Genomic DNA, 26,801 nt, shown 5'->3' with positions numbered 1-26,801 from the left:
GGAAATCTTGTGGCCAGAAATTGGGGTTTGTGAAGCATGACTGAGTAAGGACCTTCAGTTAAAACCTAAAGTCCCTAAGATGTAAAGCACAAAGTGAGATTACTAATATTCTAAAACAGGGCAGATGGGGGAGAAAAACTAAAGCCAGTGAGCTCCTCCCATTTTTCTTGCTAGTAGCATCATGTCCCTACCTGATAAGGGATTTGGCAGAAGTTCCTGGTGCCCACTAAGTACTCTCATTCATTCATCTGATCCAATGCTAATGAAATGAATAAAGTAGATAAAGCTGTTATCAAAGATCATATTGATGGTGGACCCTTTTGTAGTGATAGTTCTTGGTGGGACTGGGGCAAAGAATGAGATTTTCAAGTGTTGGAAAGGACCTCAGAGCACACCTCATGTAATCTTTCAAACAGCACAGGAATTACCTCCACAGCATCACTGAGAAGCATTTACTGAATCTCTAACTGATACCCCAGCACTTCCATGAGTTGTTCTGGAATGGCCTCAGGCAGTGTTGCAAGACTAGAAACAAGGACTCTAACCAGGAGACTTTTGAGGATGATAGAAGATGAGGGCCTCAACTCAGAACTTTTTAGTAGAAACAGAAAAGAGGAAATTGATTTGAAATTTGGTGGTATGAGGCTAAGAACGAGAAATGACTGGAGCATGATTCCCATATCTCTGGTTGGGTGATGAGATGGCTAGTAGTGCCTTTCCTGAGAAACAAAGGAAGAGGAGTATATTTGGGGGAATCTTCTTTTACTCAGTGAGTTTGTAGTATGGGAGGACCGCACAAGGGTCTGGGGAGAATTCTGAGCCAGAGATACTTACACACACATGACACACTCACACACTTGTAAATACTCATTCACAAACACCTTCACACACTCATACACATACACACACATCACACTCTCACACACACTGACAAACACACACTTTCTCTGGCACACTAACTCACATATTCTGTCACATATATCTTTGCAGGTCTCACACACATACACACTTTCCCACGCTCAAACACATTCACTCAAGAAATCTCTTACAAGTTGTCTAACACTAACTCTCACACATTCTCACTCTCATCCACTACTACATATACTCACACAATCACACTCACACACTCACACATAATCTCACACTGATACAGCCACACATTCACACAGATACACAGTCACATACATGACAGACATCAGTCATCATTGTTGCCATGCAGTGTTCTAGACTGAAGGATATATGAAGAAAATTACAAAGACCCTTTGGAGTTTATATTCTACTGGATAGCAATAGATAACCAAACAAATCATATAAAATCAAGTAGTGATATATATTATGACAAGTTGAGTAGAGTAAAGGAATAAAGTGCAGGAGTGGTATTTTAAGTACAGTGGCTTGGGAGGTTTTCAGAACATTTGAGCAGAGATGTGATATGGTCATATTTATATTTAAAAAATAATATATGATAAGAAGAACACAATTAGATGATAATCATAGAAGCAATTTTCTGGGCAAGAAATGATGGTGACTTGGACTAGGTGGAGAGCAGTGGAAGCTCTAAGAAATGGTTATATTTTAGATATATTTCGGAGATAGAGGGAACAGAACTTGCTGATAGATTAGAAATGAAGGATTAGAAAAAGAAAGTACCTAAGGATGATTCTAAAGTTGTTGGTTAGAGCAACTGGAAAGATGGAGTTACCATTTACTAAAATGAAAAACACAAAGAGAAGCTGATTTGTCGTTGGGGGGACGGAGGTACAGTGGGAACCAAGGGTTTAGTTTGGACATGATAGGTTTAAGTTGTCTATTGGTCATTCAAGCAGAAATGAAGATTAGGACATAGCACACACGAGTCTGGAATTTAGGGAAACTTATTTATTGAGTGTTCATTAATTCATTCAACTAATAATTATTGAGCACCTCCACTTTGCAAGGCTCTGGAGATTCAAAACCAAAATCAAGTCCCTGCCTTCATAGAGCTTGCATTTTGGCAGGGGAAAGCAGACTGTACACAAAGAAATGTATTGTATAATATAATGGTAGTAATAAGTGTTATGGATTAAAACAAACATGTGCTTGAAACTATAGTAAGTACTTTGCATTCATTACCTCATTTAAATCCACATAACAGTCCTGAGAATGAGCTATTGGTATTATTCCCAATTTAAAACTGGTGAAAGCAAGCCTCCCACAGGCTACTTAGTAAGTTGAGGTTTAATGAATAAATTAGTGAATAACTATTTTAATGTATCTGACTGTACAAGAACACCAAGGCTTCTTTGAGTACTGGCATGGATCATTCTATTTTTCTCTCAAGCCACCACGCCTACCTACCCATCTGTCTTGATTCTGAAAAGTAGCCACACCACAGCAAATGGGCACTAAAATATCATGAACACCTGAGGTCCTAAAAGTGTATCAGGTTAGAAATGCAACAAATGAAACCATGAAAAGGAAAGTTTCAATAGCCCTTCGCATTTGAATGGATTTACAGCTTACAGAGCTTTTGCACTCATGTACAAATTTGCCTGATTTACATAGCTCAGGGTTTAAAATAGGGGTACATTCAGCAAAGGAAACCACTGACAAGATGAAAAGACTACCTACTGAATGGGAGAAGATATTTGCAAATGATATAACCAATAAGGGATTAATATCCAACATATATAAACAGCTCATCCAACTCAACATCAAAAAAACAAGCAATCCGATTAAAAAATGGGCACAAAAACCGAATAGACATTTTTCCAAAGAGGAAATGCAGATGACCAACAGGCGTATGAAAAGATGCTCAACATCACCAATCATCAAGGAAATGCAAATCAAAATCACAATGAGATATCACCTCACATCTGTCAGAATAGCTATGATCAAAAAGAACACAAATAACAAATGTTGCCAAGGATGTGGAGAAAAGGGAATCCTCATACACTGTTGGTGGGAATGTAAATGGGTGCAGCCACTGTGGAAAACAGTATGGAAGTTCCTCAAAAAACTAAAAATAGAACTATCATATGACCCAGCAATTCCACTCCTGGTTATATATATATATATGTGTGTGTGTATGTGTATATATATATATATATATATATATATATATATATATATATATATATATATATATATATATAAAAACACAAACACTAATTTGAAAAGATAAGTGCACCCCAATGTCCACAGCAGCATTATTTACAATTGCCAAGATAAGGAAACAACCTAAGTGTCCATCAACAGATGAATGGATAAAGAAGATGCAGTGTATATATATACAATGGAATATTACTCAACCATAAAAAAGAATGAAATTTTGCCATTTGCATCAACACAGATGAACTTGGAGGGCATTATGCTAAATGAAATGTCAGACAAAGAAAGACAAATACTGTATGATGTCACATATATGGAATGTAAAAAAATAAATCGAACTAGTGAATATAACAAAAAAGAAGCAGACTCAAAGATATAGAGAAAAAACTAGTGGTTACCAGTGGGGGGGGGCATTACAGGGGTGGGGTAGTGGGAGGTACAAAATATTAGGTGTAAGATAGGCTCAGAGATGCATTGTACAACACAGGGAATATAGCCAATATTTTGTAATAATGTTAAATGGAAAGTAACCTTTGAATATGGTATAAAAAATAAAATAAAAAGTAAAAGAAAAACTAAAGTTCAAAAAAAATTTTAATAAAATAAAATAGGGGTGCGTGCATCATTTCATTGGTCCTTGTAATACTAGCCTCTGAAAACTGCCAACTAAGCATGTCCACTTCTCCTGAACTAGAAAGCCCTACGCTGAGTACTACTTCATCCACAGATCACACCCACATTTGGAGGGACCCACTACCATTTCCATGGGGGCTGCATTCTCTCCCAGAAACAACTGGTGAGATCAATGTACTGGAGCTTTCAATGTGCCACAGCTGCAGAGTTCTGTGGAAAAATGGAGAAGATCACCTCTCTACCTTTCTACACTGTAATTAGTTAGAGAAGTCCCAGAGCAATACTTCTTGAGTCCCAATATATTACAGGCTCTTTAAATGAAGTACCCATGCCAGTTTTTGCTCCCAATTCTCTATTTCCTTTGGACACAGATATAAATCTGTTGGCAGGAATGGAGGTGGAGTGATGTTCTTTCCTATGGTATCATGTTCCTAAATGGGGGGACATACACTGGAGTAATACCACTGGCCTTTCTCCCCAGGAGGAGGACAGTCTTCACTCAGCTTAACACTTCTTGCTTCTCTCTTTTGGACAGGCCTGCTGTCAGGAAGCTAATAGTCTTAGTTCTGCACACCATGAGTTTTAGAGATGCAGGGCTCCCTTGGATGGGGTGTGCTGCATTTGTTGAGTGCTGCCTTTGACTAGGTAACTCTAGCTAATTCTGGGGTGCAGGATTAGGAGGTTCATTCTTGCTGCACACCTAAACTATGTTCTCTAAATCCAGTTGTTTTTAGAAATGAAGATGATATTGTTGATCTCCATCTGTCTGAATCTTTTAGTTCCAAACTGGGGTAGAAAAGAGGTGTTACATTTACTGTGCCCACCAAATCCTACAAAGTCTATGGGAACCAAGCTGGAAAGAGTTTTCAGTGACAGACTTTCCTTAAAACTACTGCTCTTTTTTGATATTGAGCTGTATGAGCTGTTTGCATATTTTGGAAATTAATCCCTTGTCAGTTGCATTGTTCACAAATATCTTCTCCCAGTCCGTGGGTTGTCTTTTGGTTTTGTTTATGGTTTCCTTTACTTTTTCCTTTGCAAAAGATTTTAAATTTAACTAGGTCCCATTTGTTTATTTTTGGTTTTACTTCCATTACTCCAGGACACAGATCCAAAAAGATGTTGTTGAGACTTACGTCAGGTTCTGCCTATGTTTTCCTCTAGGAGTTTTATAGTATCTGGCCTTACATTTAGGTATTTAATCCATTTTGAGTTTATTTTTATATATGGTGTTAGAGAATGTTCCAATTTCATTCTTTTATATGTGGCTGTCCAGTTTTCTCAGCACCACTTATTGAAGAGGCTGTCTTTTCCCCATTGTATAGTCTTGCCTCCTTTGTCGTAGATTAATTGACCATAGGTGCATGGGTTTATTTCTGGGCTTTCTATCCTGGTCCATTGATCTATATGTCTGTTTTTGTGCCAATACCATACTGTTTTGATTACTGTAGCTTTGTAGTATAGTCTGAAGTCAGTGAACCTGATTCCTCCAGCTCCATTTTTCTTTCTTAAGATTGCTTTGGCTATTTGGAGTCTTTTGTGTTTCCATACAAATTGTAAAATTTTTTGTTCTAGTTCTGTGAAAAATGTCATTGGTAATTTGATAGAGATTGCATTGAATCTGTAGTTTGCCTTAGGTGGTATAGTCATTTTGACAATATTGATTTTTCCAATCCCAAAATACAGTATATCTTTCCATCTGTTTGTGTCATCTTCAGTTTCTTTCATCAGCGTCTTATAGTTTTCAAAGTACAGGTCTTTTGCCTCCTTAGGTAGGTTTATTCCTAGGCATTTTATTCTTTTTCATGTGATGGTAAATAGGATTGTTTCCTTAATTTCTCTTTCTGATCTTTCATTGTTAGTGTATAGAAATGCAACAGATTTCCGTGTATTAATCAAAAAATGGGCAGAAGAACTAAATAGATATTTCTCCAAAGAAGACATACAGATGGCCAACAGGCACATAAAAAATGCTCGACATTGCTAATTATTAGAGAAATGCAATCAAAACTAAAATGAGGTTATCACCTCACTCCAGTCAGAATGGCCATCACCAAAAAGTGTACAAATAATAAATGTTGGAGAGGGTGTAGGGAAAGAGGAACCCTCCTACACTATTGGTAGGAGTGTAAATTGGTACAGCCACTATGGAGAACAGTATGGAGGTTCCTTAAAGAACTAAAAATGCAGCTACCATATGATCCTGCAATCCCTCTCCTGGGCATACAGTAAGTCCCCCACATACAAACCTTCAAGTTGTGAACTTTCAAAAGATGTGAACGTGTGTTCCATCAACGTCAGGCATGAGTGAAATTGCAGCTTGCCTTCTATCTCCTATTGCTGACGATCCTTCACCTCTACCACCTCCCACCTCCTCTTCCTCCTCCAGTCAGTAACTCTTCTTGCCTGTTCACTCGATGCCAGCCCCTATATGCCAGCTGTTGTACTATACTACTGTACTTTTCAAGATACTATACTGTAAGATTAAAAATGTTTTCTTTATTTTTGTGTTGTTTTAAATGTGTTTTTTGTGTGAAAAGTATTATAAACCTATTGCAGTACAGTACTATACAGCCGATTGTGTTAGTTGGGTACCTAGGCTAACTTTGTTGGACTTATGAACAAATTGGACTTATGAATGCGCTCTCAGAATGGAACTCGTTCATATGTAGGGGACTTACTGTATATCTGGAAAAAACCATAATTCGAAAAGTTACATGCACCCCAATGTTCATTGCAGCACTATTCACAATAGCCAAGACACGGAAGAAACCTAAATGCCCATTGACAGATGGATGAAGAAGATGTGGTATATTTATACAACGGAATACTACTCAGCTATAGAAATGAATGAAATAATGCCATTTGCAGCAACATGGATGGATCTAGAGATTATAATACTAAGTGAAGTAAGCCAGACAAAGACAAATATCATATGATATCACTTATATGTAGAATCTAAAAAAAAGGTACAAATGAACTTATATACAAAACAGAAATAGACCCACACACATAGAAGACAGACTTATGCTACCAAAGGGGAAAGGGGGGGAGTGATAAATTAGGAGTTTGGGATTAACATATACACACTACTATATACAAAATAACCAACAAGGACCTACTGTATAGCACAGGGAACTATACTTGATATTTAGTAATAACTTATAAGGGAAAAGAATCTGGAAAAAGTATATATATATATATATATATATATATATATATATATATATATATTTACACACACATATATATACATACACATATATACATATAACTGAAACACTGTGCTGTACACCTGAAACATGACACTATAAATCAACTATATTTCAATAAAAACAAACAAACAAAAAAAACTACTGTTTCTCTCTTGTCACTGAATTCTGTTTACTGGACTGATCAGCTGCCTATAACTCCTTAGAGGAATTAAAGTTTAATGATATTTGCAATGTTTGTTGAGCTCTTCATTTCTTCCTTCCTCCTTTCCTTCAGTAATGTTTTATTAAATGCATGTTTTGTTTCAGGCTCTGTCCTGAGCTCTGACAATTCAACAGTGAACAAGAGAGACATAGCACCTGCCCTCATGAAGCTTACAGTCTAGCAGTCCAACAGATGTTAATGAAATGATCCCCCAAGTCTTATAATGTATAATATCAACAAAATAAGTGCTACGAGTCCTCTGAACTCTGACATAGTCTGAGGAATCAAGGAAGGCTTCCCCGTGGAAATGGCTCTTTAGTTGAGATCTGAAGGATGAGTTGGAGACAACAAGATAGACACAGGGTGAGAGAAAGAGCGTATCTTAGACAAAGGTAAAGAAACAACCAAAGGTCCTATGGTAGTAGGGAGTTAGTGTGTTACTATGTGCCAAGGTTTGTACAAATCTGTTATTTTAATTCACTCAACAATCAATTCTGCAAAATAGCTAAGCCCCCATTTTACAAATGAGAATATTGAAGCACAGGGGTTTACTAGCTGCATGACATTGAGTAAGTGAATTTAAAGCCAGTATTCAGAGCCTCTAAGGCAGTGGTTCTCAGTTGGACCCCTACCACGCTAGAGCACATTTGGCAATATCTGGAAGCAATTTTAGTTGTCACAACTTTGAGGGGGGCTGGGGTGCACTACTAGGTTGAGGCCAGAGATGCTGCTACACATCCTACAATGAACAGGACAGCCATCACAATAAACAATTATCTGACCCAAAATTTTAATAGTGCTCAGGATGAGAAACTCTGGCACTACTGAAATTTGGGTTAAACCCAAACTCTTAACCCTTCCACAGATGTGCCTCTCTCCCTGGAGTCTTCTCAGTCCTTTGTGCAAATAGACTTCTGGTCAGTCAGTTCCAACTAGCCATACATGCCCAGTAGTGGACATGGATTAGACTTAAGCAGGGACCTCTGCTACTTGGCAATTCTTTCAATGATCCACACCAGCTTTGTATTGTCAGTTCCATCTCATAGATGAAGAAACAGAGGTTAAATAACATGCCTTGAGTCTCAGAAGTCACAGTGACAGAGCAACTGAGTCCAGCTCTTTTGAAATTGAATCTGTTATCGTTTTCCTTCACAAGACAGCCCTTCAAAGGACAAATGCTTACTCTCGGCCTCCTCATGTAAAACTGGCAAAGGCTGGAGATACAGGTCTGGATCTGGGCTGCAGGGGCGCTACAAAGAGTTTGTCAAATTTAGTGCCTGCATTATTTTTTTAGGAGCTTGAAAATCAGCCCAGTGTTATTCAGCTTGAATTCTTCTCTTGGTAGGCTCAAACTCACACCAGACACACAATCTGCTGTTTGTGTAGAGAATGTGTCAGGAGAGAAAAGAATAGCATCCACATGTGAGCATCTGCTCGAAAAATCCGTTTCACCATTAACCATACAATTGAGTGAGAAAAACATCTGTGCCTGCTATTGCAGATGTAATCATAAAACCCAAATGTAGCAATGGAACAAACTGGAAGAGGGGCAGAGGACAAGAAAAGGGAGAAACACATACCTTTGCTGTCAGAAAGGGATGAGTCTGTGGCTGGGCTCCTGCACTGAATACTCTTGTCTTCACCTTTCAGACACCATCTGTAGGAAACAGCAAGATCCTAAGCAGGCAAATTATGCAATACAGCTCTAAGGAAGCAATAAACAAGGCAGAGGAATCCCAGAGACTGCAAATCGACAGCAAAAAATATATCTAAATATATGTTGGCGGCATTTCAATGTTAAGGCAGTTGACAGAATCGTGGAACAAGAGACCGTAGAAAATGTCAAATCTGAAGGGCCCTCAGAGATCAACTAGTTCAATCCCCAGTCTTACTCATGAGGAAACTGAGGTGCAGAGAGGGATGTGACTGCCCAAGGTCACACAGCTAGTTAGTGGCAGATGATTCTAGGCAGTTCTGGGGAAACAATTTTTTTTTCAGACCGGCAAGAGAGAAACATTTTACAAAACTTTACAAATAATTGAGAACATCAGCTTGAAAGCATAACTCTGCTACAGCAATATAAATTTATGCCTTGATTCAGGGAGCCAAAAGCCAATGCTGATCTATGCCCAAAGTGCTAAGGTGTAATTCTGCCACTCAGGGTGAAACAGAAACACCTACTAGATCTCAGCAACTAACACTGGCTCTACTTCTGCTGGACTGCCAGTTTTAAAGAACCACACAACTTTAATCTGAAGGTGGAAAGAAAGGGAAACCAACCAGGCCCATGGCACCCCAGGCCACACTCCTTTCATTGGCCCATGAAGAATTTGCACCCAGGAAGTCAGGACGCTAGGCTTTGGCTTCTGGTTCTGCCTACAACCAGCTGTATGACCTTAGGACAAATACAGACCACTGAACTTGAGCCCTCCAAAAGCTTTCCTCCTCAGGACAAGGGGATAATAAGAAGCAAAAGGAAAGGAGAAAATAGAGAAATGTATGGGAAGAGGCGGTGGAAAGAAGCAGGGTTGCCCTCTCTCCCTGCCCATCCCCTCAAATGCCAGCCCAACTGTTAATGCAGTCCATACAACATCCCCTAAATTCAGCCTAGGTTGTATCATTCATTTGATGGCTATTCATGGCCATCTTCTTTCATGAAATATCTGTTCAAATCTTTTGCCCATTTTTATTGGTTGTTTTCTCACTAAGGAGTTGTAAAAGGCATTTATATACTCTGGATATAAGTATTTTGTCTGATATAAGTGCTGTGTATATTTTCTTCTATTCCAAGGTTCGACTTTTCATTTTCTCAACAATATCTTTCAAAGAGCAAAAGTTTTTAATTTTGATAACATTAAATTTATCATTTTTTAAATACTTTTGTGCTTTTTGTATTCTATCTATGAACTTTTACCTACCCCAAAGTCACAAAGATTTTCTCCTATGTTGTCTTCTAAACACTTTAGAGTTTGGGGTTTTACATTTAGTTCCATTTAGAATCCATTTACATTTATTATCCATTTCGAGGTGATTTTTGTGTATGGCACAAGGTAAAATTTCATGTTCACTTTTTTCCTGTACTGATATCTGGTTGATCCAGCACTATTTGTTGAAAAGACTATTTTCCCTCCACTAAATTGCTTTGGCACCTTTGATCAATTGGCCATATATGCATGGTATCTTTCACTTTTTAGCAGACCTATCCTTCAAGGACAGTACAAAGGAGGACACGAGTCTACATGTACATTTGCACTCATTCCAACTCAGTGGGACTCAACTCATGAGATCAGACTGTTTAGGACTTCACAGTTCTGCCCACGGCGAAAGATGGAAGGACAGAAGACCACTTATGATAGGAATTATAACAGATGCACATGATTGGGACAATCCTTTTTTGCATTTCATATGCATCACATAATTGATCCTTCAAAACAGCCCTGTGAAAAAGCAATTAATATGATCCTCATGATTTGAAGTGAAGCTCTGAGAGTTAACTGACTTGTCTAAGGTCACATAGAGCTGGAATCTGAACCTAGACTCTACGATGCCAGAGCTATGTTTTCAATCACTGTTTCTATTGCTCCTTCTCTTATCTCCATAATTCGATGTGATGGTTCTCACCTGAAACAACTTCTTACCGTTCCCATCCATCCCAGATGTTGAGGGCTAATGAATAAAATAGTTAATATCTGTTGAATACCAAGCATTCAGTCTCTTTGTATCAACAGTTTTTAGGGTATAGACATGTACCATTTTATTACAAAGATTCTCACAAAAATGAAAACAGTATCTCAAAAAGGAAACTAGACTACCAATCTTCACCTGCGGAATTGGGGGAGGACAGAGAGGGCAGGCAGTGTGAGTTTCTTGGCTTCCTGGGGGCCAGTGGGAAGGTATGAGAACAGAACCAATCTAAAAATGGCTGATGTTACCTTAAGGAGCCTGAAAAGACCAGGGAGTCCCTGAAGATCCAGTCACCCCTTCTAAAATGCTCAGTAAGGGCACCTTTTCAAAGCTACTAAGCAGGCACTTCAAGATTTTGTCCTATGGGTGCTTAAGTGTATCCCTTCTAGCCAGACCTGGCACCCGTTATGGTTCAAAATTAAGAGTTCAGGAGGGATGGGTGGTGAGGGAGCTACTAGAAAAGCTTCACCTAACACATGTGCCCTGAGCTCAGGGCCCTGGTTCCTGTCTAGTCCCTGGGGATATTTATATTTAATATATTTTTTATATAAATACACAGGGAAATAGAAAATATAAAATCCGAGGGGGTGCAAGATAAAGGTGGGGAACTTGGCAAGAAGCCAGAACTGGAGAGGTCTGTTCAGGCCAAATTGACCTCCTCCTTGACCCTTTTGGCTTCTTGCTTCTCCTCCTTGGTTTTCTCTTCTTCTGTGACTTCTTTCTTTTCTTCTGGGTCTTTCTCTTTCTCATCTTCTGTTTTGACTCTCTTGGCTTTTTTGAAGTTGGAAGAGTTCTTGCGACCTCCTTTTCCCTCCTCATCAGAGTCGGAGAACTCTTCCTCACAGGCAATTTGTTTGTCCGAGGAACAGAGTGAGATGTGCTTGTCAGGGTCTTCTTCATCCTCATCACCACTCTCCTCTGGAATGGCATCCTCAGGAATGGCCTGCATTTGGACCCCAGGTATGCGGGTCAGCATTCTCAGGTTCTCAAACAGTCGCCGTTTGAGCTTTTCCAGGTACTCATTAGTGTTCTGGTTAGTCATATTGGAAAGACTGATGTGAAATTTGAAATCTGGTCCAAAGTATTCAAAGTAGTCGTTGTATGAAAGCTCATTAGTGATCTCCATGTCCAGGGCCACAGCTGTTTCATAAGTCCAGCACCGGGAGACATTATAATGGTGTAGCCACCTCCTCCCAGCATCAACATAGGCAGGTTAAAGCTCTTCACGAATTCCACACACTTGGCTTGCCCTTTGACGGTCGAATCGAAGCAATCTAACTGATCCCCAGACAGGAAATCAGAGCCACACTGTAAGACGACTGCACTGAGCTGGAACAGCTCCATTACTTTGGACATGACCGGCTTGAATATGGCCTCATAGGACTCGTCATCAATCCCATCTCGGAGCGGGTAGTTAACAGCATAATACTTGCCTTTGCCAACCCCAATATCCCGTAGGTCCCAAGTTCCTGGGAAGTACTCTCCATATTTATGAAAGGACACAGTCACGATTCGGTCTGTGGTATAGAAGGCCTCTTCCACGCCATCGCCATGGTGAATATCAATGTCAATATACAGCACTCTCTGGTGATACTTCAGCAGTTCCAGGATAGCCAAGACAATATCACTGACATTGACGTAACAGAAGCCAGATGCCTCGGACTTCTTTGCATGGTGTAAGCCCCCAGCCCAATTCACAGCGACGTCCGTCTGCTGTTTATTTTCAGGGCACTTGCCACAGAGCCACCAGGAGATAGCTGACAGAACTCAAACAGGCCGTCAAATACCGGACAGTCCTCACCAACGCAGAATCTCTGCGTCTGCTTGCTGTACTCGGACATGTTATCTGGGCGGATGGAGCGCAAGAATTTAATGTAGTCATCAGTGTGGTACTTGGTTCTCTCCTCAGCATTGGCTTTGCAGGGTGATAAATTTCCATCTTCCAGTCGAGGCCATAGTTAAGGAGCCAATTGTGAGTCATGCAGATTCAGTGAGGCTTCATTGGGTGGCCTTGTCCATAATATCCAACATAATTGGAAACTAAATCCAATGTAATTTCCAATATCCCCTCACTATACCCAGGGAATTCACTCCCACAACAGAAAAATAACCATCACTACTCAGAATTATTGTAAGTCACGGTTCACCTCTTGCACGTCGTTACACTTTATGGTGTCAAAGCACATTCACATTCATTTTCTTACTGGATTCTCACAAAAACCCGTCGTAGTAGTAACAGACCTTCCCCCTGGTGCCCTGAGTCTGCGCCATCTTGCTCCCCTCTGTAGGTCCCTCTGCCCTCCTGCCAGCGGCTCTGCTCAGCCTCTTTACATATATTAACTCATTCAATCCTCCCAACATCCCTAAATGAGTTGTATACTACTGTCATGTCCATTTTAATGGAACCTGGAACCTCAGGCTCAGTGAGTTTATGTAACTTACTCTCGATCACACAGCTATTAAATAGCAGAGCCAGGATCTAAAGCAATTATTTACCTTCCCTTAAATCTCTTGCTCTTGGCCATTACAATATACCACCCTCTACACTTCAGGTAGATTGTCCATACAAGATTACACAGGGTAAAGACACTAGCCAGTCATTAATGTGCTATCAAGGCCCACAACACATTGAAAAAATATATATATGTCACCTTGGCCCTGTCAGCACACAATGGCTACTGTGTTTCCCAATTCTGCCTTGTATCTGCCTCTTTTATCACCCAAAGCCATGGGAGGAAATGAGCATTTGGGATGCTCCCACAGCAGATTTAGAGTTTCTATGGAAATAACTACCTTCAGAAGATCAAAGGTTTCCATATTATAAAGGGACATCATTTGCTCTATTCTTCTTTGAACTTCAAGAAGAACAATATGTACAAAACAATTCACTTTGATAAGCTGGTATGACCTAACCTAACAACATAGAAATTATTCAGGATTTTCCTAATAATCCTTTTATGTTTAATCTTTATGGTCTTTAAAAGCTTTCACCAGTGCTCTTTTATTTGGTTTTTCTCAACCTTGCAAGATAAGCAGAGGAGATCATATTATCTCCAATTTACTGATAAAGAAACTGAGAATCACGTGGAGATAAGTGACTTGTCCAAGTACACAAAGCTAACATGCAGTGGAGCTAAGATTGAACCCTAGGTCCTCTAATAGCCTGCTACTACATTTCAAATTAAAACACACTAATATTACAATCATTGTTTCTTAATATTATGTCTCAGGATGTTCAGATGGAACATATAACATCACCAAGGTCTCTAAATATTTTCTTTAATAATTCTTTTCTCAAATTATGAGTATCCCAGTATCACTCTCTGGACACGAGGATAAAGACAGCTGCTCCCATGACCTTTCAAGTGATGTCACTTTAGCAGGCTTTTAAAAGACTGGGCCAAAGAAAAAGATTCCTGAGAGGAAGAACATGTTACCTTGAAGAGTAATCAGTTATGCGAATGGTTTCATTGCCTGTTATACCATGGATTATGCTTTCATTTTTCATATTAATGTTCTTTATGTTTTTCAATTAGTCACGGCAAATTACCTGTCCTTCGCCTTGGCAAGGACAGCTCAGTGGGCCTCGGTGGAGTATTTTCCAAGTTCTGTCTGGTGAATTCTTGCTCACATTCTTCTTGAGGCATTAAGATGTAATTTTTTGAGTGAATGAATGTGTTTCATTTGACACCATCTCATTCATGTAGGAAATTACATATTGAATAAGGAATTGGAAATTTTTTCCTTTCTTTTTCTGTAATGGTGCATTGCAAAAAATTAATTTTAGTTACATATTAAAAAAGAATTGGAACATTAAAGAAAATTAAAATTCATTCAGTATTTCTTAGTCATTCTAACAGAGAGGACTTGTGGCACAGAGCATACAAAATAGCAAATTCTCCAAAATCCATGCCTACCTCCATTTTCCCCTGCCCAGTCCTGGCAAAGTGCTTGCCCCTCCTCTGTACTCCACCCCACTGTCCCCATATTTCCCATATGGCAATACCTGACTAGCTGCATTTTAATCACCCGTTTACTAGTCAGTCCCCACCCCTTACCCAAGCGTGTAAGACCTTCTAGGACAGGAATAATGTCTTAATCAGGACTGAATCCCTAGCTCTTAACACACTGCACAACACAGAAGTAAGTACTTAGTAAGTAATGGGTGAATGAAGCCATTTGCCTTTGGAAAACATGAATATATCCTTGTTAGCTATAGCCTTATCTCACAAATTAGGCTTTGTTCAGTCTATAATTTAACCATTATGTTGCATTCCCATAATCCTCTCTGGGGAGGGAAACCAAATAACTTCTCTGCCCTTGAAGATCTCACAGTCTAGCCAAGCTCTGCCAAATGTTAACTTTCTAAAGACCACATGGTAGCCTCCCTTTAGAGTACTTTGTCAAAAGCTGCCATTTTCCTTTCCTGTGATGTGTAGCATGGTCCTTAAGATTAGCAAGCTCCTTCAAACACTGCTAGGATGGTGTCTCAGAGGTCAAATACTTTGTTCCCACAGGCTGGTCAAGTCTTTTGAAAGACATCTGCATATGGTGGAGATGAGGGGAGGCCTCTTTTTCCTTAAACAGACTGGTTTTATATTTTTTTTGGTTGGTGGGGGCACTGTAGAAACTCCAGCCCAAGGCCTACCCACAGTTACATCTCTGCTCTTCACCAGAGGATAGTTTAAATTTCTTTACACTCCAATTCCTTTGCTACTGTCATTTTATGACTTTGGAGAAGGGAGGGGAGAGCCTCTGTGGACTCTCTGAGTCTCTTTAAAGAACTCTGAGTTATTATTAAACCAATATCTTCACTATTGAAATCCCTTGTTGCTATTAATAATTATTGCAATCCTCAAGGTGGAGAGCCATAAAAGAAAATGCTATTATTTGTTCAAACTTTAGGCTAATTAAGCCCAACACGTGATATATAAGTAGATCCAAAAATATCTCTAATTTTTATGCATTGTGCAAATAAGTGAATATCCAGTGAGGAAATGTTTACTTGACTTGAGAGACAACTAAACTACAAAAGACCTGGAAAAGAGCCTACAAGGTCTCTCTTTCCAGAGAAGTCTTTAAGTGATACTTGCCGCTAATGGAGTAGCATTTGGAAATCATCAGGAATAACAGAGTTGAAGAGTTGTAAAAAAGTCTAAGAAAATTTCTGTTTTCCTCAACTTTGGTACAGTGTAGAATCAGTACAGTTTGGTACAGTGTAGGATTATTTGCCCTTCTCTAGAGCTCTGCAGGAAGCAGAAATGCCACTTACCCTCAGTTACCCATTCTTCCGACTTAACATACCAACAAGCAAAAGAGTTCCTTCCTATGACACATTTCCTGCTTTGATGTAAATTCAGTTCCTTGTATTGTGATGTTTTGCTACAAAAAGAACAACTAATCCCAATTCCTTTTGTAGAAATTGTTCATGCCCTTTAAAACCTTAAAAAGATGGCTCCGATCCTCGTATCTCCAGACCAGACAAAACCTAGTTGACTCCATTCTCAGTCTCTTTAATTTTTCTTCCTTTAATCCTGTTTAAGGATCAAAACAGCAACAGCTCCAGAATCTACAATACTTTCTCTATTCCTGGTTCTTAGAACTACTTGGAGACTGATACAAACTGAATTCTCCACCCACAAAGTCATTATATCATGCCCACAATTGCACATAGGTAAATTGCCTGGTTAAAAACAAAACAAAACAGATACACAAAGAATCCTGGAGAGAGGCAGGCTGTATATGTGCACGTGTGTGTGAGTGTGTGTGTGTGTGTGTGTTTCGTTGAGGGTTAGAATTGAGTAGACATGAAAATTTTGTGGCATTAACTCTGAAGTGGACAATTTCAAAAATGAATGACAAGAAATTAAAGGCAGCTAATTAGAGATACAAATTTTATGTCAAAAAAGTAGGGTTTTCAAATTCCTAGAGAAAGGCAAATCACTATCAATCAAAATTTCTACCAGACAGAAAGTTCAACAGTATAATGCAGATATGGTAGAGTAAGAAAGAGGAAATTAAGGTTCATATTTTGTTTGATGTTGGTTGTCTCTTAACCTCTATCATCCTATAGTAAACACCTCTTGGAATGGTGCCCCACCTTACAATTCTCCTTTCTCTGGGAATGGCCCCTATATGCAGAGGCGATAGGCCACCAGTGGTCATGTTAATACTATGAGATCCTGATCCCTTGGCCACAGTTGTTGATCCAGGGGTGGGCACAGGATCCACACCAAGTAAGTAAGATTCATTCTTTCTTTCAGGAATTGAATAGAAAACGCAGTGCACTGTATGCAGTTTCATTCTGTCTAGCCCATCTGAAATGAGTTCTTTCCATGTTTTTCACTTGACATTCATTTCCTTCAGGGCAGGATCTTTGTCATTTATCCCTCTATGGAATAACAGAGATAACATTTTATGTTGATGTAAATATTAATTATCTTGATTATGGCGATGATTTCATGAATGTATACATATGTCAAAAATCATCCATTTTTACACTTTACACATGTACAGAATATTGTATGTCAGTTAAACCTCAATAAACTTATTTTAAAATGTTATGGAGGCCCATAGGAAGGAGCAATTAATCTTGACTGGTGTGAATATGGGAAAGATTGTTTCAGATAAGAAAGTTTTATGGCTTTTCAGTTAGCTCTGAGTACTTTGTGCCAATATTGTCACTCTCATTGTCCTCTTCAAAGGGAAACTGCTCTTTCCATAGCTCCTGCTAATGAAAGCATCACTGGGCGGCTGCTTGAGCAGGGGATAGCGCTTACTGTATCACAAGTGGACCACCTGATTCAAGGAGGGCTAATCCCATCAGGTAATAGCTAGACCAATCAAACTCTTTCCTGCCAGTAATTGATTGGATAATAAGATAACCTTCTTGTTGGTAGCAGAAGAAAATATTTGTAATTGAAGAGAAAGAAGTCAAGATTCCATGAGAGAGAGAGAGCCCTGTATCAACAGTGACACTTTGGTGGCCCAGAGAAACAGAGCCCCAGAGCAGGGTTACTATGGTAATTTATAATAACTCCATGATTTAAGGTAACCTGTGTGAGACTAACTTTCAATCAAAACGCCTAAATTATCCCAATGTGGCATTACATTGTCAAGATGCCCACTTGGGTCAGGAGCAGTATGGTATCTGATTAGGCTTCTCTCTCTTGCCATTCCCATTTCTTGCCAAATAAGAACATTTCTTTAGCAGCTGCAAACTTACTAGTGGCATGCAGCATTAAAGCAATCTGCCCCAAGTGATGCTGGACATCATTAGTTTCAAGCAAGTTATTTTAGGTCAATTTCTGAGTATATGTTCCAAACTTACTTGTTTGTACATGAAACAGTGTTATTCCTTTTCGGGGGGGTGGGGGATGGACACTGCTGGATATTCTCTGTTCGCCCATCAAGATCCATTTTCTGCCTTTCTCCATCCTTCTTTAAGCCCTGGTAGATGGACATCCTTAGATGGCTCATTCAGGCTCCCTTATCCCCTGGCTTCCCTTTGGGTTCAGCCCCTGGGAGGCTCTAGCAGAATATTGGAGGGAAGAGAGAGAGTTGGCAGGCGGTGCTGTTGGGCACTAAGGCTGTAGCTCCCTTATGATGGCTCCTCTTCTATGGCTCTTACTTCATTCCAATAATGGCTGCCCTCCATTGTCCCTTTAGGCCTAGGGGTGAAAATGGTTTTCAAGGCTTACCACCATTGCCAAATTCTATGATGCTTCATTATTCCTTATTGGTTACCACCTTGCCTCTAAATAGTCCTTTCACTGAACTCTCTTCAAATACCATTTTTGAATGTGTTATCTCTTTCTAGTGGGATCCTGACACAGGGGAGTGATCAATTTTAAGTTAAAGTGTCAGTTTGGGATATCTATTAAACTTCTCTTTTCCTTGAAACTTCTAAGTGACAGTAAAGGCCAACATGTATCTCATATTCTAGACACAAGGATTCTATTTGCCTTTGTATCTTTTACCCCCTAACACAGTCCCTGGCACAGAACAGATTCTCATCAAAAGTGTGCTAAGGTAATTTTGTTAATGAATAAATTAATTTGCATTAATTTGACTTCTGCAATTAGTGTTTGGATAAAGGTTTTCTAATATTTTATATGAACCATTCTAATCTGTGACAGAAAACCAACAGTGAACAACCCCAGTAGTAATTTAAGGAATGCAAATTAAAACAGCAATGTTGTAACACTCTACACCTATCAAATTAACGAATTTAAACCATAACACCAAATGCCAGTATTGTAGCAAAGCTATATATTCAAATACTGCTGGTAGCTGTATAAATTGGCATAGCCTATTTGAAAAGCAATATGGCAATATGTATCAAGAGCCATAAGAACAACCCAGTAATCCCACTCTTGGGGATTCAACCTAAGGGTATAATTGAGGAAAAGCAGAAGCCGTATGCACAAAGATGCTTAAAAAAGCAATACCTATAATAGCAACAAAGCTAGAAACAACCTAAAATGCCCAACATTGATGAACTGGTTAAGCACATTCCAGTGCATCAACCTAATGGAACCCTCTGCTCCCCATCAATCCATGCTCCCTACAGAGGTGACAACAAAAGAGAAAAGTGGCTGGAAAAAAAAAGACTGGGAAAAAAAGAGTCTGTTATGGGCTGAATTGTGCCTGCCCCCCTCAATTTGCATATTGAAATCCTAACCCTCAGTACTTCATAATGTAACTGCATTTAGAGACAGGGTATTTAAAGAGGTGATTAAGGTAAAATGAGGTGTTTAGGGTGGGCCCTAATCCCATATGACTGGTGTCCTTATAAGAAGGGAAATTTTGACACAAACACATACAGAGGGAAGATGATGTGAAGACACAGGGAGAAGGTGGCCATCTACAAGTCATGGAGAGAGGCCTGGAACTGATCCTTCCTTCATGACTCTCAGAAGAAAAAAACCATGCCAATACCTTGATCTTGGACTTACAGCCTCCAGAACTGTTAGAAAATAAATATGCTATTTAAGCCACCCAGTCTGTGGTATTTTGTGATGGCAGCCCTAGCAAACTAACACAGAGACAAAATTAAAAATGATGAGTGTACTATGACTATTTTTTTAACATCTTTATTGGAGTATAATTGCTTTACAATGGTCTGTTAGTTTCTGCTTTATAACAAAGTGAATCAGTTATACATATACATATATCCCCATATCTCTTCCCTCTTGCATCTCCCTCCCTCCCACCCTCCCTATCCCACCCCTCTAGGTGGTCACGAAGCACAGAGCTGATCTCCCTGTGCTATGCGGTTGCTTCCCACTAGCTATCTATTTTACGTTTGGTAGTGTATATATGTCCATGCCACTCTCTCACTTTGTCACATCTTACCCTTCCCCCTCCCCATGTCCTCAAGTCCATTCTCTAGTAGGTCTGTGTCTTTATTCCTGTCTTGCCACTAGGTTCTTCATGACCTTTTTTTTTTTCCCTTAGATTCCATATATATGTGTTAGCATACTGTATTTGTTTTTCTCTTTCTTACTTACTTCACTCTATATGACAGACTCTAACTCCATCCACCTCACTACAAATAACTCCATTTCGTTTCTTTTTATGGCTGAGTAATATTCCATTGTATATATGTGCCACATCTTCTTTATCCATTCATCTGTTGATGGACACTTAGGTTGCTTCCATGTCCTGGCTATTGTAAATAGAGCTGCAATGAACATTTTGGTACATGACTCTTTTTGAATTATGGTTTTCTCAGGGTATATGCCCAGTAGTGGGATTGCTGGGTCATATGGTAGTTCTATTTTTAGTTTTTTAAGGACCCTCCATACTGTTCTCCATAGTGGCTGTATCAATTTACATTCCCACCAACAGTGCAAGAGTGTTCCCTTTTCCCCACACCTTCTCCAGCATTTATTGTTTCTAGATTTTTTGATGATGGCCATTCTGACCAGTGTGAGATGATATCTCATTGTAGTTTTGATTTGCATTTCTCTAATGATTAATGATGTTGAGCATTCTTTCATGTGTCTGTTGGCAATCTGTATATCTTCTTTGGAGAAATGTCTACTTAGGTCTTCTGCCCATTTTTGGATTGGGTTGTTCGTTTTTTTGATATTGAGCTACATGAGCTGCTTGTAAATCTTGGAGATTAATCCTTTGTCAGTTGCTTCATTTGTAAATATTTTCTCCTATTCTGAGGGTTGTCTTTTGGTCTTGTTTATGGTTTCCTTTGCTGTGCAAAAGCTTTTAAGTTTCATTAGGTCCCATTTGTTTATTTTTGTTTTTATTTCCATTTCTCTAGGAGGTGGGTCAAAAAGGATCTTGCTGTGATTTAAGTCATACAGTGTTCTGCCTATGTTTTCCTCTAAGAGTTTGATAGTGTCTGGCCTTACATTTAGGTCTTTAATCCATTTTGAGTTTATTTTTATGTATGGTGTTAGGGAGTGTTCTAATTTCATACTTTTACATGTACCTGTCCAGTTTTTCCAGCACCATTTATTGAAGAGGCTGTCTTTTCTCCACTGTATATGCTTGCTTCCTTTATCAAAGATAAGGTGACCATATGTGCATGGGTTTATCTCTGGGCTTTCTATCCTGTTCCATTGATCTATATTTCTGTTTTTGTGCCAGTACCATACTGTCTTGATTACTGTAGCTTTGTAGTATAGTCTGAAGTCAGGGAGCCTGATTCCTCCAGCTCCATTTTTCGTTCTCAAGATTGCTTTGGCTATTCGGGGTCTTTTGTGTTTCCATACAAATTGTGAAATTTTTTGTTCTAGTTCTGTGAAAAATGCCAGTGGTAGTTTGATAGAGATTGCATTGAATCTGTAGATTGCTTTGGGTAGTAGAGTCATTTTCACAATGTTGATTCTTCCAATCCAGGAACATGGTATATCTCTCCATCTATTTGTATCTACTATGACTATTAAAACATAGATATATGTCAACAGACAAAGATGAAAAGTGAATATGCAAAAACAAAATGCACTAATTAGTTATGGTAGTGGGTTATGGGTGATTCCTTTCCCTTGTCAAATGCTGCAATAGCTACATTTATCCAATTAAAAAAGTTGCCACAGTGATGAAACACTGGTTCTAATAGCCCGTGAGTAGTACTAGACAATTTCTCCAAAATGGAGGGGAAAAAATGTGTGTCAAAGGTTTACTGCAGCAGCATCTTAGAAAAACAAACTTGGTGGCAGTAGAATTTGTACCTATAATTAAATGTATCCTAATTCTCAATCTCTCAATCTCTCATCTATCCCTATAGATAGCTTGTCTCTTTGCACCTCTATTGCTGTGATTATCACGCTCTGTTCAACATCACAGTTTACTAAGGACCTAGCATTTTACTCAGCATTACATGTTCAATGATTGCCATATAGTTGATGCTCGATAGTTAGTAACTGAATTAATAACTGGCCATAAATATGGTGTTCTTTTGCAAGGGTCATGATATCTTATTTGACCAGAAAACTAAAAATGGTTTCCTTTATTCAGCAAAGAGTAAATATTATATGACATTGGTTTCAAAATAGTTTGCTTCCTTCCCCTTGTCAGTTCTTGATGAGACAGTTCAATGCAATCCATCACTTTAGTATTTGATAATTCTCAAAAGAAATTAAGTAGTTAGTTTCAAGTCTTCATGATAAACAGGCCAACATTCAGAAAACACAAATACTCTTTCTGATTTGAAAGGTAATGCTTTTAGATGTGATTTTTGTGCTCTTTAAAGGACCAAGATAAAATATTAAACTTCATTTAACTTGTCTCACACCAAAATGTGCTTTGGGATGAAAGAAAGAGGGTAGGAAGGAAGTCAGTTAGCATTCCCTGAGATCCTATGTCCTCATTGTAACACAACAATATAGGCTGTCCCTTACACACTCCCTGTGGATATAATACCAATTCCCATTTTAGAAATGCAAATAAAAAAGGAAGTAAAGGGATATGAAGTGTATTTCTCACTATCACTTGACTGAAGTGGAAGAGACAGGATTCAAATCCAAATCTGACAGCCACTAAGACTATACAGCTTACAGTAAACCAACTGCATCACCTGCCTTAGAGCTCTTAATCCATTCCCAGTATCAAGCAAAACAATGGAAATATATTGTGAGATAAAACTTGTGCAACAAAGAGATTGATATCAGATCTTCTTTCAATCTGTACTATACATTCAACAAATAGGTACTAAGGGGTCTCCACATGTAAGCCACTGTGCTGGGAGCCAGGGGTACAGTAGGTTCAGAGACTAGCACAGTCCCTCCATTCAAGGAGTATACATTTCAGAGAGGAGACTTTAAAAAATAATTATAAATTATTTATTACCATTTTAAGTCAGTGTTACAAAGGACAAGATCAGGATGCTCTGAATCACAGAAAGTGGGCCTGCCCTCCTCTGGATATCAGAGACGGTTTCCCTGAGGATGTGACTTTTAGAGGTAAGGTATGGAGAGTGACAAAACATTGATCAGGCAAAGGATGGAGAGAGAGAGGTAGAGACAGTTGAATCCTTTGAGGCAGGAAAGAGCATAGCGTTTTAGAAGAACTGAAGGAAGATAGGAAGGCTGACACAGAAGGCATAGAATGAAGATTTGCATTCTCAGACTCTGCATTGCTAAGCTTCTCCAAGTCAGCACTGGGTCCAGCCAACTAAGGTGAAGAATATGCCCACACCCAGTTGCAAAGAAAACAGGGGCAGCTGGTGAGATGAGCAACAAAGTGGGTACATCCCATGGTTCATTTACCCTGGAAATAACCCAAGATGGCAAAGAATTCCAGGCCCTTCATCCCTAAGTCATCAAAACCATCCTGTGTTCCCAGTAAACATTAAATCTCTGCTCTTATATTTTAGATGAAACTACCCAACTTCCTTCTCGTCATGTCTATATTTTAACCTATTCTGGGTAACCATCACCTGAACTAAACCCTTCTAGGTCACCCTGTCTAGCTTGAAGTTGAATAAACCGTTCTTTAGAAGTTTTCTAATCAGTCATAAGTGGTGGATTCAATTTCTCAGGGCCACATTTAGTGTAAAAAAGATATAATTCACAGAAGAGCTATATTGTTCTCTGTGTCTCAGTTCCCTGAACAATAGGGAAGTCAATGCACTACTGGCTTATGAGGATTATAGTATAAGCTGAAGTTAATCAAATCCTCAGGGAAGTCATCAAGAAAGAACACATTCAGATAAAGTTGTAAGTCAAGACCCAACAGTAGAACAAGTTGTGTAGCCTTTCATGCTAACCAATTCCCAATTTTCATTCTTAAAAAATAATGTAAAAAGATAGTTATAAATGAAAAACATGACATGAGTAATTATTTTTCTTAAAATCCAAGAGGAAAATTAATTCAAATATTACTCTACTTAAAGTGCACAATTAGCCAAGTTTTGGAATGGCCCCAAGTGACAATTTCAATCTTAGCTCTTCAAATAAAAGCTGACATATTTTTAGACAGTAAAACTGACTAAGATGCAAGTGGCTCGCAGTTAAAGTAATTGCGTATCTGGTGGTGGTAAGTGAATTACACAAGTGACAAGTGCTGTACTTAAATAATTTGAAGCAAACAACGTCTCCCTTCTGCACAGAGCAGATTCAAAAGAGCAGAAGTCAGGAAAACATCTGCCTCATTTATTCTGTTCTTGCATACATGGCTGAGGCCCTGTTCCTAGTTTTAGCTGGAGTTATGCAAGCGCACAGTACAGGCAGCAGTGCTGTCCAACCAGCAGCCTGAAAACAGCAGATATGTCAAGACTCTGATTTCTAGCAGCAGTCAGCTTACTTTTTATAAAGTGAAAAAGTGATGAAAGTATCTCTAAATGGACATTTAACCTTGACAAAAACCTTTTTTCCAGTTTCAATGAAAAAGGACTCTGCTGTTCAAGAAATGTGAAGAATACCACTCTGCCTGGAATGCCTGTCATTGCCAGCTATTGGAGTCAGCAACCTTTCTAACCTTCAAGGCCCACTCAAATTTTACCTTTTCTTTCAGCCCCTCTCACACCCATCCTCTATGTTCTATAACCCTGGGTTATATTCTATTGCTTATCATTCTGCATTCTATTAGCTATGCAAGCATCCATCTGTCTTCCTAAATCATTTGCTAAAGTATAAGGTCCTGGAAGACAGGTAACAAGATCACAATACCACCTCCAATATCTAAAATAGTTTTTGGCACACAGTGGTATAATAGAGGCTTGTTGAATTAGATACCAGAAGTTAAAACTTTCTTTAAGCCAATCACTTGAGATTTTTGACGTAATACCCTGAAAACTGACTGCATCAACATGTGTAGTGAAGAAACTATTCCTGAACCATTCAACTGACCCTCTTAGTCAGAAATCAATCAGCCTTGGTCCAAGTATGCAGCAGTGCAAACAAAGGGTCTACATCTCTGAGTCTCTGTCAATCATGTTCTTCTAGAAGGTCCCCAGTTGCTATGTTTGACAAATTCATGGTTGGATAGGTTTGGGGATAGTTCTGCTGCCCATCTGGTAAACAGAGTTTCTGTGTTAATATCTGGAGACTTTTTTCTGGGGGGAGAGGGAGGATTAAATAACAAAAATTGCAGAAGAAAAATTCTGGTATTTATCTCTTTTTAAGTTCACAAATATCTATTTACTTTGAAAATACCAGCCTTAATAGCACTAATTCACTCTTCAGAATAAACTAAGAATATAAATTTGTTTGATATGTATTTTTTGATTATCACAGTCATTGCACTGGTTCCATTAAAATATGCAAACTGATTACTGATTAAATTTTTTTTATGCATTCAGCTAAGCTAATAACTTATGTGGCTTCATCATCTATTCTGCAGCTGGATCTCTGAAACATGAAATTGGATCAGCATGATATAACTTTTTTGTTAATAAAATATCCAGAAAAGGTAGCAAAGTGTACATCCTGAGTATTAAGCTTATAGAGTCAATCAGCCTAAAAGTATGATTATACAAGTACAGGGCAGAATAAATGAAGTGTGCCACACAAGTCATGCATTGTGCATCATTATTCTCAAATTACACCCCTTTGTCACTAGGTCTATCTAGCACCCTACAAAATTAAATTATAAACAGGAAAAGATACCTCCCCATGTGACTTTCATGGGTCTTCCAGAAGAGGAAGTTCTTTCAATCTTATTTCTTTCCTCTTGAGCTTTTACTTGGCAAAATACTGACACTTAGTGAGATTACCAAAGTTGTATCTAAATATACACACAATTTAGCTGGAATTAGACATCAGTTTTTTAAAACTGATTCATAACACCATTTTTTTGTTCCCTGCTCCTTTTTACATGAACACAGATATTTGTAACTAATGTCTCCCTATTTGTATACGTTACTATAAAAGGGAACTAAAACTACCCTAAATATTTCACCTAACATGTTATTGTAGACTAATAATTTATTTTATAAAATCAACACTAGAAATTACCTCTCCCGTTCTTATATGAGAGGTTCTTATACCTCTATGTTCTTATGTTAACATGTGTTATTTATTTTAAGGTTTGTAACAGCTTTTTCATAACACCATTTTTAAACTTTCTTTTTGATCAAGGGAGGTAGGAGCTTTTCACCACTCCACCCACATAAAGAATTTTTTGATGGTTACTCTGTCAACCAGAGGCTTTAGTCTGACAAACTATTCTTAAATATGTAATAGATTGTTTTCCTTGAGATTAAGTGATGCAGTGGGGCCATACTGCCTTAACATAGGTATTGATCTTATTTATTCATGGAATAAACTTGGGAACAATGGAAGCAGAATTCTTTCCCTCTTTCATCAAATATATAACTCTCTCTTTGACTTCTACCTTGCACATCACTCAGATAACACACAGTTGGATGGAAAATTAGATATGTTACCCCAGCCTGAGGAAATTTAGGAGTATAAATAAATTCCAGATATCTAGCATTTTCTCCAGCCTAGACCATCATATTATAACATTCTTATCCTAGCATTCACATTTTCCTTTTATTTACTTACATATTT

The 26,801-nt window shown here is 38.7% G+C and overlaps 2 long non-coding RNA genes and 1 pseudogene across 4 annotated transcripts in view; all 3 read right to left on the bottom strand.

Annotated features, from left to right (window-relative positions):
* LOC309620134 overlaps positions 1 to 26,801 on the bottom strand; it is a 687,819-nt gene that overhangs the window by 256,461 nt on the left and 404,557 nt on the right. The window lies entirely within an intron of this gene.
* The window catches only part of LOC309620116, a 424,458-nt gene that overhangs the window by 201,335 nt on the left and 196,322 nt on the right, over positions 1 to 26,801 (bottom strand). The window lies entirely within an intron of this gene.
* LOC309620111 (histone deacetylase 1-like) lies at positions 9,742 to 20,712 on the bottom strand (annotated as a pseudogene). The gene is made up of 2 exons: positions 13,040 to 20,712; positions 9,742 to 12,896 (listed from the first exon to the last, which is right to left on the bottom strand). The product of its transcript is annotated as a histone deacetylase 1-like (transcript).

This window comes from Balaenoptera borealis, assembly GCF_965194805.1.
Source record: "Balaenoptera borealis genome assembly, chromosome: X".
NCBI lineage: Eukaryota > Metazoa > Chordata > Mammalia > Artiodactyla > Balaenopteridae > Balaenoptera > Balaenoptera borealis.
This window is presented reverse-complemented; position numbering and strand designations above follow the sequence as displayed.